The sequence below is a fragment of the Solanum tuberosum genome, unplaced genomic scaffold (assembly GCF_000226075.1).
Source record: "Solanum tuberosum cultivar DM 1-3 516 R44 unplaced genomic scaffold, SolTub_3.0 scf00426, whole genome shotgun sequence".
NCBI lineage: Eukaryota > Viridiplantae > Streptophyta > Magnoliopsida > Solanales > Solanaceae > Solanum > Solanum tuberosum.
In genome coordinates, this window is record NW_006239352.1 from 341362 (window position 1) to 356966 (window position 15605).

At 37.3% G+C, this 15605-nt stretch overlaps 1 long non-coding RNA gene across 3 annotated transcripts in view; it reads right to left on the bottom strand.

Moving 5' to 3' along the window:
• Window positions 1–15605, bottom strand: part of LOC102602458 (uncharacterized) — a 24778-nt gene that overhangs the window by 4333 nt on the left and 4840 nt on the right. The window contains exons 3-5 of one of the 3 annotated variants that reach the window (XR_368574.2): window positions 14514–14640; window positions 14058–14103; window positions 13786–13901 (exon numbers count right to left, since the gene is read on the bottom strand). This is a non-coding gene — a long non-coding RNA (uncharacterized lncRNA). Of the gene's footprint in view, window positions 1–13785; window positions 13902–14057; window positions 14115–14186; window positions 14433–14513; window positions 14641–15605 lie in introns of those variants that run through there. The other 2 variants (XR_001471751.1, XR_001471750.1) reach the window with 2 other exon arrangements.

The following is a 15605-nucleotide window of genomic DNA, read 5'->3' on the forward strand; positions in this document are numbered from 1 at the left end:
TTGCCATTCTGCATTAAGACACAACCCAAACCAACTCTAGATGCATCACAATACACCACAAAACCTTGAGTACTTTCTGGTAAGGTCAAAACTGGGGCTGTAGTTAACCTCTTTTTCAATTCCTGAAAGCTTTTCTCACAAGGTTCAGACCATTGAAACTTAACTGTGTTCTGAGTCCATTTGGTCAAAAGAGACGAAATGGATGAGAACTCTTCTACAAACCTTCTATAATAGCCAGCCAAACCCAAGAAACTCCTAATATCAGTTGGAGATGTGGGTCTAGGCCAATTCTATACTGCCTCAATTTTCTAAGTATCAACTCTAATTCCATCACCGAAAACAATGTGGCCCAAGAATTCCACAGACTCATGCCAAAACTCACATTTCGAGAACTTAGCATACAACTCCTTATCTTTCAAAGTCTGAAGAACTATTCTGAGATGACTAGCAAGATCTTCTTCATTCCTTGAATAAATTAGTATGTCATCAATGAAGACGATGACAAACATATCTAAATAAGGTTTGAAAATTCTATTCATAAGGTCCATGAACGTTGCAGGTGCATTAGTTAAATAGAACGACATGACCAGAAACTCATAATGACTATAACGGGTCCTGAATGTTGTCTTGGGTAATATCACATTCCCTTACTTTGAACTGATGGTAGCCAAACCTGAGGTCTATTTTCGAAAAACAAGAGACACCCTAAAGTTGATCGAAAAAATCATCAATTCTCGGAAGAGGATACTTGTTCTTGATGGTAACCTTGTTCAATTGGCGGTAATCTATACACATAAGGGAACCATTTTCTTTCTCACAAATAAGACCGGAGCACCCCAAGGTGAGACACTTGGTCGAATAAACCATTTCTCTAAAAGGTCTTTCACTGCTCTTTTAACTCTTTCAACTTTGTTGGTGCCATCTTATATGGAGGAATAGAGATATGACAGGTATCTGGAAGAACATCTATACCGAAGTCTATCTCTCTCTCAGGAGGGACTCTGGGTAGATCATCTGGAAAGACTTTTGGAAACTCTTTTACTATAGGAACTAACTGGATAAGATATATCTCAACACTAGAGTCATTAACTCGGACTAAGTGATATACACACCCCTTAGAAACTAACTTCCTTGACTTAAGGTACGAAATGAAACGACCCTTAGGCGCTGCTGAACTACTTTTCCACTCTAAGACTGGCTCATTTGGAAACTGGAACTTGACAACTCGAGTTCTACAATCAACTGAGGTATAACAAGCATGAAGCCAGTCCATACCAAGAATGACATCAAAATCTACCATGTCTAACTAAATTAAATCAGCCATGGTACTCTTTGATTGACGAAAATGGGACAATCACGATAGACTCTCTCTGCTAGAATAAACTCACTAACAAGTGTAGAAACACTGAATGGTTCACTAAGTTGATCAAGAATAATATCAAAATTCATTGTGACATATGGAGTTACAAAAGATAAACTCGTCCTGGATCTAGGAAAGCATAAATAGTAAAGTCAAAGACTTGAATCATACCAATGACAACATCTGGAGAATTCTCTTGCTCTTGGCGATTAGTGATCACATAAAGGCAGTTTGCTCCACCACCGGTACCTGAAGTAGATCCTCTAGGTGCAGCCCTGTCTAGTGGAGCAACTGATGAAGATTGGGCCCTATTGCCTTGATTTCCACTACCTTGCATGTTCTTTGGGCACTTTTTCATGAAGTGACCCTCTTTTCCACACTTGAAACAACCTGTATGGCCATCATGACACTTATCTGGGTGGGTTCTACCACACCTAGCATATGCAGGAGCCCAGTTGCCTCCTTGTGCCACACTACCCTGAGACTATGCAGGTCTATGGCCATCATGACACTTATCTGGGTGGGTTCTACCACACCTAGCATATGCAGGAGCCCAGTTGCCTCCTTGTGCCACACTACCCTGAGACTATGCAGGTCTAGCTCTGAAGTTCTGCGAATTCTGGCCATTATACTCGCCTTTGTTTCTAGGTGCAGGTGCACTAGCAGAAGATGGAGCAAGTCCCTTTTGCTTCTGCTGAAAGGATGAACGATTCACATTACCTTTCTGCTGCTCGAACTCACTCCCCGTCTTAGTCTTCTTGTTTCTGAATTCCTCCCTATCCCTCAGTTTCTCTTCCTCAACCTGCTGCACATAGACCATCAACCTTGATATGTCCATGTCCCCAATTAACATAGCTGCCCTGCCCTCTTTTCTTGATAGACGGGATAACCCAGCAACAAGCAGACTCATCCTACTCCTCATATTCGCAACCATCTTCGGAGCATAATGGGACAGTTGGGTGAGTTTCAACACATATTCATGAACACTTAGAGAATCCTGCTTAAGTGTGAATAACTCACGCACCTTGGCCTCTTTCAATTCTCGGGGAAATAAACACCCTAAGAAAGCCTCCTCAAAATAGGCCCAACTTGCAGGTGGTGCATCCTCAGCTCTACCCCCTTTCCACTGGTCGAACCAAGTCCTAGCGACATTCTTCAGTTGATATGTATCTAGCTCAACTCTCTCATTATCAGCAACATGCATCACATCAAACACCTTTTTCAGTTCATCAACAAAGTTCTCCGAATCCTCAAAAGTGCTTGAACCAGTGAAACCTGGAGGATTCATCCTCAAGAACTAACGAATCCTTGAAGTGTCAGCCTCTGAATCCAGCATTTGTGACTTCCCCTTGAGGTTGCACTCTAGATGCATTTGGTAACTCTTTCTCCTCAACATTATGCCTAGCAGGGCGACTTCTGACGACTCTTCATGGGGGCATGGTTATCTAAAACACGTGCAAGCACGGATTAGAAGAAAACTATTTTAGAGATCAAACTCTAACGCACGAAATGAGAGTTAAAGAAGTGAGGAATTTTCCTAAGTGTTGCAGCCTCCTAATTATTGATGTGGCACACTTCACACCGATAACTAAGACTCTACAGACACGGCTTCATAGACTCCCTAGGACTGTTGAACTCTATGCTCTGATACCAAGTTTATCACTCCTCGAGACTATACCCCAGACATGGTTGGCACTCGAGAACCATTGCTGGCCCCAACCGAACCCTTGTCCTGGCTTACTTACTCAGTGGAAGACTTAGACACAAGAAATAGTCTAAAAAGGGACTTTTGAAATAACTTAGAATGTTTTTAAATAAACATTCAAACTTAGCCACAATGGCAACCTCAAGTCTCAAAAACATAAGCCAATAATAAAGTAGTGACAAATGAATTTAACTAACTGTCTGTCTGTCTATGAAGCCTCTAAACAACTGATATGGATGTCCGGACAGGCCCATGACATCCTAATGAACTAATAATAAAACCGAAAGCAATAAAAGGGACCCTTCGGAAGCAAATAGGCTCACCACACGACTCTGAGTGCTCAAACTGGATCAACGAGGCACTGGATTCTGATCCTGGTTACCTACGTCTACATTATAACAATATGCAGGTCAACTGGCATCAGTACATTGAATGTATGAGTATGCGAGTTGGAAAGCTAAACAATACATAAGCTTGAAAAGATTCGAAAAGAAACACTTACCTTGGCTCTTTTCAACTCATGAATAACTCAACTCATAATAAAGCAATAAGACACATGCAATATATGAAAAGCTTTATAAACCAGTAAAAGCAACTTAGTTCGTTAAAGAAAATGCAATAGCAAACTCAACTTTACTCATATAACAAAGTAATATAGTTTATGTGGGAGATTCTCTAACCAGCAACCACCACTATGAGCCTAAGCGCTGATACAACGTCTTGCCCACGCTGTTAGAACTGTCCTATACTTTGCCGTCATATAGAACGCTTAACTTAGTGGATCCACTAGTCTATGTTAAAAGCATCTTAACGAGTCATCTAAAAAGTATGATCCTTTACTACCCATGATGGCTACATGGTTTATGGAGACTTAAGTTAATATGAACTCGCATCCCCATATCGGTGCTCAATACTACTCCCAAAATATACTTAGCTCATATGTTTTTTAAAACAAACTTCTTTCTTTGGTTTGAGATAATTACTCAAAACTTAGCTTAAAAACTCTCTTGGAATCGATGTTACCTTTTCTTGCTCAAATGTGAAAACATTTATAAACTCTTTGGAAAAACTTAGTTCCCTTATAGCTTTTTGAGAAATGAACTCAACTCTTAACTGTTTGCTTAACTTGAAACTTAAGTCTTAAAATAAAGTTAAAACATTCGTTAAAGACTTTTGAAAACTTTATAAACTTTGCTTTGACTTGCTTCTTAACTTCTAGACTTGACTCTTAACTTCTCTTGACTTTGATCCTAACTTTTCTTGAATTGGATTATGAATTCAAGGTTCATGATTTCATATTTATTGATTATTTCATGATATTTAGATGTACCTTAGAGTGTTGGAATCAACTAAGAAACATAGGTATATTGCTAAGGAACAAGTACTAAAAGGTGGGGAACGAATGGGGAGAACTAGCGTCCCTGGCGCTCTGAGAGGCGCGGGGTGCCAGCCCTCAAACATTAGAGAACATGTTGGGGCGCTTTGGCTGGCGCGTCGCCCCAAGGGGTAAACTTCAGAGACCCTTTTGGGGCGCGCTGGCTGGCGCGACACCCCACCCCTTTCCCAGGTGTTTGACGACTTTTGTTGCTTGTTTTTCACCTCTAAACCCTCTAAACTTCAATAGTTCTTTCCCCAAACACTTAGAATCATTTATACCCTCAATATATGATAGATTCAAACTAAAATTACACCCGAAAACACGAATCAAATCGCAAAAATCATCAACAACACAACCCACAAGAAATTCAAACGAAACTTCAACAATGTTCATCAAGAACTCAATTTCTAAGCTTTCAAAGACTTAAATTCGCTGAATTGAATCATGGTTGGCGCATGGGTGAACTATCCCAACCCTATTTCATCTCACATACCTTTTAGGGATCACCCCCGACGAAATCCACAAGCTATCCTTGACGAAATCGACGAATCTTGAATGTTCTTCTCCTTTCTCCTCTTCTCCAAACCCTAGCGTGAAATTCACTTTTCTAAAACTGACTAAAATCTGAATCTACCCCAAATTAAACTCCTAAAAATGAATTAGAATAATTAGGTAAGGAAAAGACTAAATTACCCTTCCAAAATCGGGATTAGACTTTCCTTAATCCAACAACCCAACTTCCAAAGGGAATAACTTACTTATAGGAACTCGGAATCGCGCAAAATCGGCGGCGTCGGAAAGATCATTCCAACCATAACTATAAGTAGACCTAACTCATCCTGAGATAGGAGTTATGGCCATTTGAAGTTAACCAAAACTCAACTTTTCCTATCTTAAACAATTTTTTCCAGATTTTCATTCTTTCCAAAAATGACTATTTCCAATTATTATCTTCTTCCTAGTTATTTAAAATTGCGAGATGTTACACTTTCTTCTTCTTAGGAATTCATTTTAAGTGAAGAATATTCCAAGATTTATATTCATGAAATGGTAAGGTATCACAAAGTGCCATTGTCTATTATTTCTGATCGTGGCACTCAGTTCACATTTCAGTGTTGGAAATCATTTCAAAAAGGTCTTGGTACCTAAGTGAAACTTAGCATGGCTTTTCACCCTCAAATCGATAGACAAGCCGAGCATACAATCCAGACCTTAGAATATATGTTAAGAGCTCGTTTGATTGATTTCAAGAGTAATTGAGACGATCATTTGCCTTTGGTTGAGTTTTCATATAATAAATATTATCATTCTAGCATTGGGATGGCACCTTTTGAGGATATTTATGGTAGGAGGTGTAGGTCTCCTATGTGTTGGTTTGAAGTTGGTAAGGTCTCTTTGATAGGGCCTGCGTTGGTGCATGAGGATATGGAAAAAGTTTGACTTATTAGAGAAAGGTTGAAAACAACTCAAACCGAGGAAAAATCATATGCCGATGTTAGAAAAAGAGAGTTTGAATTGAATGTTGATGATTGGGTCTACTTGAAAATTTCACCCATGAAGAGTGTAATGAGATTTGGAAAGAAAGGGAATCATACTCCTTGCTATGTGGACCCATATCATATTTTGAGATGTATTGACAAGGTTTCTTATGAACATGAGTTGTCTAATGATTTAGCATTGGTACATCTAGTATTCGACGTTTCTTCTTGAAGAAGTGTGTTTGAGATCTGACGTCTATTGTGCCTTTAGAATGTTTGGGAGTTAAAGAAAATATTTCTTATAAAGAGGTTCCGATTGAGATTTTAGACCGATAAGTTCAGAAGTTGAGAAATAAAGAAGTTGCTTCTGTAAAAGTCCTTCGTCCTTTGGAGGAATCAATTAATTGAGGGTGCTACTTAGGATATTGAAGCTGATATGATGTCCCAATATCCTCATATCTTTCCATCTGCTCCTATTCTAGCTTGATGTATTAATTCCTCATGGCTCATTCTTTCATATTCATGCATTTTAGACATTCTTGTGTTTCCATATATGTATTCATGTTCATGAAAAAAATGATTTTTATGTTATGATATAGCTTGGGGTGATTCTCCATGTTTATGTGCATCATGATGATTTGCACTCATGTTGGGTTGTTAGTTTCTCTCCTACTCTATTCATGCTAGCTTGAGCCCCATTTGAGGATGAATATTCCCAAGGGACAGATATTGTAACACATCGGACATCAAAAGTTGAGTTGAATTGGAAAAGTTAGAAACATGTCGTAGGAATTTGTGCTACAAATTGACTTACGGGTCGTAAAGCTTCCTATGGGTTGTAGGAAGGGTCTTGTAGAAACTGGGTAGCACTTCTGGAATTTTAAGTGTCTGAAGTTTGACCTACGGAAAGCCAGGAACGGTAGGAATTTGGACGGGATGTAGATGGAACTCGAAGAACTGATCTTTACTTAGTAAGATTTTGGACTTGAACTTGGGTTCTACGGATTGTAGTATGGATGACGGGACGTAGATTAGTCTCATGGAAAGTAAAATAATTTTGGGTTTCTGAAGTTGGGTCTGCAGTTGACCAGTACGGACCGTAGGAAGTCCTACGAACGGTAGGTCTTAACTGTAGAAGCCATCTGGCAGTTATCTTTAAGGGTATTTAGGTCTTTTCCTATGCATTTAATACCTATACTATGTCATTGTGACCTTAATTCTAATACCTATAACTACTTTTCAATTCCTAATTCTACCCAAACCCTTTCATTCTCTCAAATTCCCAAATCTCATCCAAGTTCATCCCCTCCAAATTCTCTTAAGCTTCAAGAAAGAAAACTAGAGTTCAATTCAAGTCTCCTTTTTCCTCCTTTGCTTTTAGTCAAGGTATGTAGGAATTCATCAATGGGTTTTATTCACCCATTGAGTTCCAAACGATCTCAATTCTCCAAATTCAATTTCATAAAAATTGATTAGGATTTCATCCAATTCTCCATGGGTCTTCATTGTTTATGATATAATTGTTTGATTTTAGTCTTCTTATTAATAATTTGATTCAATTAAATGTTTTCCAATTGATTTCATATGGACCCATGCATTGTTCATAATTTTCATTATGAATTTATGAAGAGATGAGTTTATGAAGAAAGTTATGAACCTATAAATAATGATTTGTGAAAGCTAATGCATGATTTATGAAAAGATGTTTTATGATCTAAAGGTTGATTTAAAGTAAGCATCAAGAAATTGTGAAAGGTTTTCTCACATACTGAGGAATCATGGTTGGTGAAAGTTTTTCTCACACATGCATGATTCATGATTTAAGGACTTACTCTATGATGATTTAAGCTTAGTTAGTAATTTAATTGTGCTTTTCCATGTATAATGTCATGTTTATAAAAATGACTATTCCGTTAGGATTTAACTTAGCACCAAGAGAACTTTGAGGTGGAGGCTCAAATAGGGTAGTCTTTAGAACCAACCACTAGTTCTAAACTACATGCCCGCATATATAGGATAGTCTCAAATGACCTAGCTAGTGGATCCACAATAGCATATGAATCATGATACGGAGTTCTACCTTGGCAAGTAGACTCCCGCTTCTCGGTGTGGGAGTTACATCGGATGATATGTTATAGCTCGGATGGTCTATTATAATTTAAAGCTAATATCCCACAAAATGAACTAAGTTACCTTGAAATGTTTTATGAATCTTTCACTACATTACAAGATGCATTGACCATGTCATGATTTATGATTCTCCTTTTAACGGTTTTTACTATGTTTTAGCTTGGTCATGCATATCATGTTTTCCCTTATGTTCTGTAATGATCATGTTTTAAGTTCTTATGTATATACCTCATACTTAGTATATGTCATGTAATAACGTATATTTGTGCCTACATTATCTCCAAATGTAGTGTCTGACGCTACCCCTCCTCCTGCTCATGGCTAATGATCAATGGTTGATAGTTGAAGACTTGGTGAGTCCTCATGTTTTGAGTACCATGTCACCTATACTTTGTTTCTTTATGCTTTAGTTTTCAGATATTGTACGTGGTGTGCGCATTATGTCCCGACCACTTCTTTTAATATATTATGTAGGCTTGTCAAGACTATGTTTCCACACAAACTCTTTCATGTTGTATGTATGTCAAGTGTCTTGAGTAGGGCATCTCGGGGTCTTATACGCTATGTCACGTCTAGGGTGTACTTTGGATCATGATAGAAATTATGAAGATACCTCAGGTCAACTAATCAATAATACAAAAATCTCTTTCTATGCACATGAGAAACTACTAGTAGCAATCACTAATAAAATAAAAAGGAAGATTTGTATGAAAAAATGATCCTTTCCTTTTACATACTTAGGATGCCTTTTGTTTTATGGAAGGAGGAAACTGATATATTATGAAGAGCTAAGTAAAAATGTGATGAAGAGAGTTATTTCATGGAAAAATAGACTCTCAACCTTTATATGAAGAACCATCTTGATAAGTCATGTGTTGCAGACAACGCCAATCTACTAGTTATCAACAATGAACCCTCCTAAAGGGGTTATTGAGCAAATGCACAAAATATTTGCCAAATTCTTCTAGAGTAATACTACAGGTGATAGAAGAAAGAATTGGGTGGCATGAGATAAAATGTGTTTGCCCAAAAAGGAAGGGGGTTTAAAGCTTTAGATCACCACACGACCTTTTCAAGGCTGTATTTGTAAAGTTATGGTGGAACTTCAGATCATCCAGTACTATGGAGTTCATACACGTGGAACAAATATTGTAAGAAAGTCTATCCCACTATAGCTTATGGGTTTGAAGTATCACATATGTGGAAGAAATTTATAGAAGTTAGAGAAAATGTGAACATCAGATATATGGTGGCAATTAAAAGCAGAAAACTCCTTCTTCTAGTATGATAATTGGACAAAACAGGGGGCACTTTATTTTGTGGAGGAAGGAAAAGGGAGTTGAAAAGAGATGGAGGTAAAGGAATTCATAATTGATGGCCAATGGAACTGATAGAATTTACAAGGAATGCTATCAGAGGAAATGGTGGACTACATTGCTCAAAACATCATTCCAAGGCTAAATAATGATGATAATGACAGAGCTTGGTGGATGAGCTACAACACTGAAGAATTTAGTGTGAAAACAACATGAGAGGTGATAAGAAATAGGGAGGAGACTTCTCGAATAAATGATTACATATAGTTTAAAGGGCTCCCAATTAAGATTACTTTTTACCCTATGGAGGGTGTTAAAGAAAAGAATTCCCACTGATGATAACTTAATATTCTTCAGGATCAATAATTCCTCAAGGTGTTGGTGTTGTAAACAATACTCACAGGAGACTATGTCTCATCTTTTTCTAACATCTCTTACAACTTTACAGATATGGATAGAGTTTTCTACTTGTGAAGGTATCAACATTGGATGGTTTCAATTGCACCAAGCAATAAAAGAATGATGGATTATAATGCTCAAATCACCCTCCAAAACCAATTGAAAGAGTGAGCGATCGTAATCAGTAAAAAAAAATAACGAAGAGTCGGGGTCGAATCCCATAGGAAATGATATATCATAGAATATTCTTTATCAAGAAATTTGAACTTTAAATTAGCTCATTTGTAATAGTAAGAACAATTGGGTAAATGTTACCACCAACTTAATACAAAACTTTGGTTATCAATTATCGCAATTAAACTAAAATTAAAATAAAATTAAGAGTTAACAAGCAATCTAGGGGTGCGGGAATTGGAAATCAAAGTCACATAGGAGTGATTGTGCTGCTCTATAGTGATGTACATTCATAAATAGGCTAAGTCATCTTTATTGACGCTAATCATCTTTCGATCTCAAAGCATCTATACGTAGAATCTCATTTCGGTCTCATCTATATGCAATTTCTAAACAACTCAATACTTTACTTTACTCTCTTTTTCAAGAATATGACAAATAAATCCGACCCATAACCTCTCTTTCAAGCAAGCCATAAACATCAAACATAAATTTCTAGTATTAGACTAATTACCGACTCCAATTAATCTCTTTTGAGGATACCGGAGAACGGAAGTAGGAATTAAGTTTTCAACCATAACCCATAAGTTAACTCCATGATAATTAGACCAAATTCATGCATGAACATCAACAAAACAAAGCATGACACAATACCCACTACATTAAATCAACACCCAACCCCATTTGAGCACCGCCTAGATCTTGGGGTTTTAATCACCCATCACAAAAAGTAAAGAAAGTATACCTTCCATGAAAGAAACCATGGGTAACTTGAAATCAAACAATTAAGAGTAAATCCTCTTTGGATTTAACTTTAATTTATCAAATTCAAGCTTCAAATTGTAAAATCCCAAAAATTAGAAAAGTATTCTTCAAAGGTAAAGTACTCTCAACTCAAAACTTAATAACTATGAACTCTTCTTTTTGTTCTCTCACACTGTTCGACTCTCTAAAAATTATATCCTAAGGAATATTTATACTTTCCCAAAATTTGTCCCAAAATCCACTTCGTAACCGACTTAGCGACGTAAGTCGGGCCGACAAGCATGATCGGTGACACACCCTTCACTCCTTAGTTTGCCTTGTGATTATCTAGGCTTAAGGTGTTTGAACCTCAGTCTAACAAAAGATGTCACATCTAACAAAATGGTATACCAAGTTCAGCAAACAGTATACCAACTGATAAAATTACTATACCCTTGGATGAAACGGATCCCACCAGACTGGTCATCAGTGTTAAAATATTTAAGAGAATATAAACCAAAGGTCCATTGTTGTGCAATTACATGGAAGCTACCATCTAGAGGAAGGCTCAAAATTAACACTGATGGGGCAAGTCAAGGTAATAGCTCCTATGGGTTTTGTATTAGGGATGACAAGGGGGACATATTTTATGCTCAAGCGAGTCAAATAAGAATTTCTGCAAATATGAAGGAAGAAACAATGGCTGTGTACCAAGTATTACAATACTGCTCCATACACAACCTAAAAAGGGTGGAAACTATGAGAGGGATAATGATTCAGCTTAACATAGATATTGATCACATTTTTAGAGAAGGAAATGCAGTGGCTGACTATCTCACAAATATAGCATTTGAACAAAGCGTTAAGTCAAAATTTCAGAATTTTCAACAAATCTCAGTGGAAGGAAGAAAACTAATCAACATAGATAAAACACAAATTTTAGCTCTCAGCATCAAAACAAGCAAGATTCAGAAGATATAACAATTAGAGTAGTCAGGAAATAAGGCAGAAAAAAGAGTTCAAGCACTCAGGTCAGATATTAACCAACAAGCACTACACACGATCAAATAATTGGAGAAATGCATGAAGAAGTAATTCAACAAAATATGAACAACATGATAATAATGAGAATCTACAAAGAAAAAAAGGAAGACTTACTCGGAGAGGCAGATGCTGCAACTGAAAGACATCAGGATGATGCAGGAAACATTGGAAGTCAAGATTTGGAAATATACCAAAAGAGAAGACGAGGAGATATGAGAGTACCTAGGATAAAAATAGGTGCTCCTGACCAAAGTTTGATCTTGGTGCCTCACAACATTGCGATCACAAAAAAAAGGGTATGGCTGGACAAGCAAGAATGGCAAGGAGCATCAAGCTCCACACTATCACTATTAGGGATCGTTTAGTGTGAAGGATAAGAATAAATGGTCTTGGTATAAAAAAAATAGTCTTGGGACAAAATTTTATTGTCTTGTTTGGTTGTCATGTTTGAGATAATTTATTCCACCATTTATACCATAGTAATGGAATAAGTTATCCCTTATACATGGTGGGATAAATTATCTTAGGATAACTAATCCCATGATAATTAATCCTGGGATAACTAATTCGCAACCAAATGACCCCTTGGTTTTATGTTCAGAAAAATCTTTAGATATTTTGCTTTCTTTTAGCTTATTTTGAACTAGGTTGGTTCATTTTGAACTAGCTCATTGTTGAATTTGGCTTTTAGTGTTTTTCTATTAATAAAAAAAATGGCCTGCTAGCCATAAATTTTTATTTAAAAAAAAGATATCTACTTTTAATATAATATAAATAATAAATATAATATAATATAAAAGATAGAAGAAATACTAAATTGGGTGTTTAAAGAAGAAGAATAGAAAATTTAGAAATTTCGTAGTTTAAAAATGTGAATAAACCACTCTACTTATAGCTAGCAAAGGATAGTATGAACAAGTATTTATTGTGCCATATCAGAAAAGTGACAACTCTTCAGAAAAGCCAGAACACTTCATAAAAGTGCCAATCCTTCAGAAAAGCCACAACACTTTAAAAAAGTGACAACCCTTCAATGTGGAAAGGTGTCCACTTTTAATACAATATAATATAAATAATTATTAATATAAAATATATATGATATACTAAATCGTGCGAATAAGCCACTATCCCCAACCGCCACTTAACCCCAAAATCACCCTCTCACTCTAGAGTAGTCGTTGTCGTCATGGCCGGTATGGCCACTGGTTAGTCATCTGAAACTGGTCAGAGTCCCCAAAACACAACTCTCACCACCACATCTATCATCAATTTCTCAAAACTCTACCACCCCAAATCTCCCAATAAACCTGTCGAGCCTATGATATTGCCTACTAGTGATCAACAAGTCGAACAACCAGCTTGTGATGTGGACCCAAAAGTGAAATACGCAGATCTTCTAAAACCAGCCAATAAATGAGTAATACAAGAATCAATCCCATTAAAGACTGTGGAATACTCAAACAGGATACCACGTAAGAGGAAGTGGACAAGATGAATGTAATAGAAGGTTTACAATTTGCTGTGATTGGTAAGTTTTCCTATAGGTGGCCTGACCTAGAGGATTTACGCAATCAAATCCCCAAACAATGTAAAATTAAAGGTGAATGTAAGATTGGCCTCCTTAGGCACATACATATATTGATGAGGTTTAATTTTATGGAGGATATCGTAAATATACTCTCAAAAAATGCGTACTACATAATGGGGAAGGATGGAATAGCATATTAGATGAGGCCATTTATCTACGATGCAAATTTCAAACCAGGGGAAGAAACCACATAGGCGATGGCATGGATATCATTCCCAGACCTCCTCCCTACATTCTTTGTAAAGGAATCGCTATTTTCCCTAGCATCTGCAGTGGGGAAGCCAACCCAACTGGATATGGCTACCATTAACAGAACCCGTCTAAGCTATGCAAAAGTAAAAGTTCAGCTGGATTTGACTGCTAAACTTCCGGATTATGTAGAGTTGGAAGTTGTTAATAGAAGAACACAGATCAATAAAGTACAAAAGGTTAAAATACAGTATGACATGCTTCCTAAATATTGGCATACCTGCAAGCTTCAAGGACACGTGGAAGAGGAATGCAGGAGCTTGCATCCTGGCGCTCAAACGAAAGGAGGATGAGGCAGTAATTGAAGGATAAAAGAAGGAGAACAATCGAATATACCTACGCAAATGAGATTTATCAATGGGAAAATTGTTCACACAAAATGGAATCCCACAAACCGATCGAAGATTCAAGATTGTTAATGGCACCACCAATATAATTAAGGAGATAGACAAAGAAAGGTCGAGTGTAGCAGAAGGTGTTAATATTGCTAACCTTTTTGATGCCCTACATGTGGATGAGCTAGAGGATGGAGAACTGCCTGCAGATACACTGGACGATTTAAACGATGATAAGCATGAGCATTATAAGGAAGTAATCAGGCAGGAGCATGAAGAATTGGACTTCTCTGAAGGGACAATAGATAAGAAATTACCAGTGGAGAATATAACAACAAATGCCCTCATGGGGAGGGAAGACCCTTAATAAAGGTGAGCTATAACAAAAATAATACAGATATGCCACAAGCCCACACAGAAACTCCGGGAAAAACCAATTGGAGGAATAAAGGGGTAGAGAAAGACAATCATAACAGTAGCCATGAAGTAAACCAAGAGGGGATGAGCAATGGGGAGGATTCACAAAGTATACCTGCAACAGAAATAGATAATGAGAAGGATGTGATGATTGTTAAGCACCAAGATGATGAAGTTTCTCACGAATTGGTAGTACCTTTGTAGATTGATACCTCATGCACAAGAGATTTCTAGGGTCTGCAAGAAGGTACAAGTCCAGATATCCTAATACTGGAAGATGTTGCTTATAAAGACCCCAATGGAACGACAACCTTGATAGAAACCTGCACAAAAACACCACCAATTAGAATTTTACATGAAGTGGTCTCATATCAGTGAATAGCAGACACAAGATATGGAGGAGGAGGCCAACATAGAGGACAAGTGGAGGACTTTGAAAAAGCTGATAATCAGACCAACATGACGCAAACATTGATAGATGTTGGTCTACCAGACACTAGCACCACTAGAGGCAGAAATAAGGTGGAGAACAAACCTATCCAGGTAAACCCCAAGAGGGGAGTGAAAATAACTAATAAATGAAGTTAAAGGCATTGGTCTGGAATGTGAGGTCTATTAGAACTCAGAATTCATTCCACAGAATTCAGATGCTTGATATATACCATAAATTTTCCATTATTGCTTTAATGGAACCATTTCAAGATATTAGACATATTCATAAATACAAGAGGAGACTAATATGCAATATGCTAACTACAATCAGAATGGGAAGATTTGGGTCTTCATTCAAGAGCATATTCATGTTGGTGTATTATCAGATACTGAGCTGCAATTATCTTTACAGTTACAAATACCAAGAAACTAGACAATCTTTAATTACTACATTTGTATATGCAAAGTGTGATAAACAGAAGGGGAGGGGTCTGTGGGAGGACATTCATAACCTCAATATAAACATGAATCTACCTTGGTTGGTGGGAGGAGATTTCAATGTAATTCTTAATGATGAAGAGAAGATAGGGGGGCTTCTTGTATGTCCACAGGACTATGAAGAATTTGCTATTTGTGTCAACTCCTGTGATCTAGTTGACATTAATTTTAAAGGTAGTCCATTCACATGGTGGAATGGAAGAGCAGATAGAGATTGCATATTCAAAAGATTGGACATGTTGTTGTTCAATCAAGTTTGAATGGGTTTAAATGGTCTAGTAGAGGTTGAACACATAGCTAGGACTAGATCTGATCATGCCCCTTTACTTCTCACTTCAGGGGGGGGGGGGTTCAATCC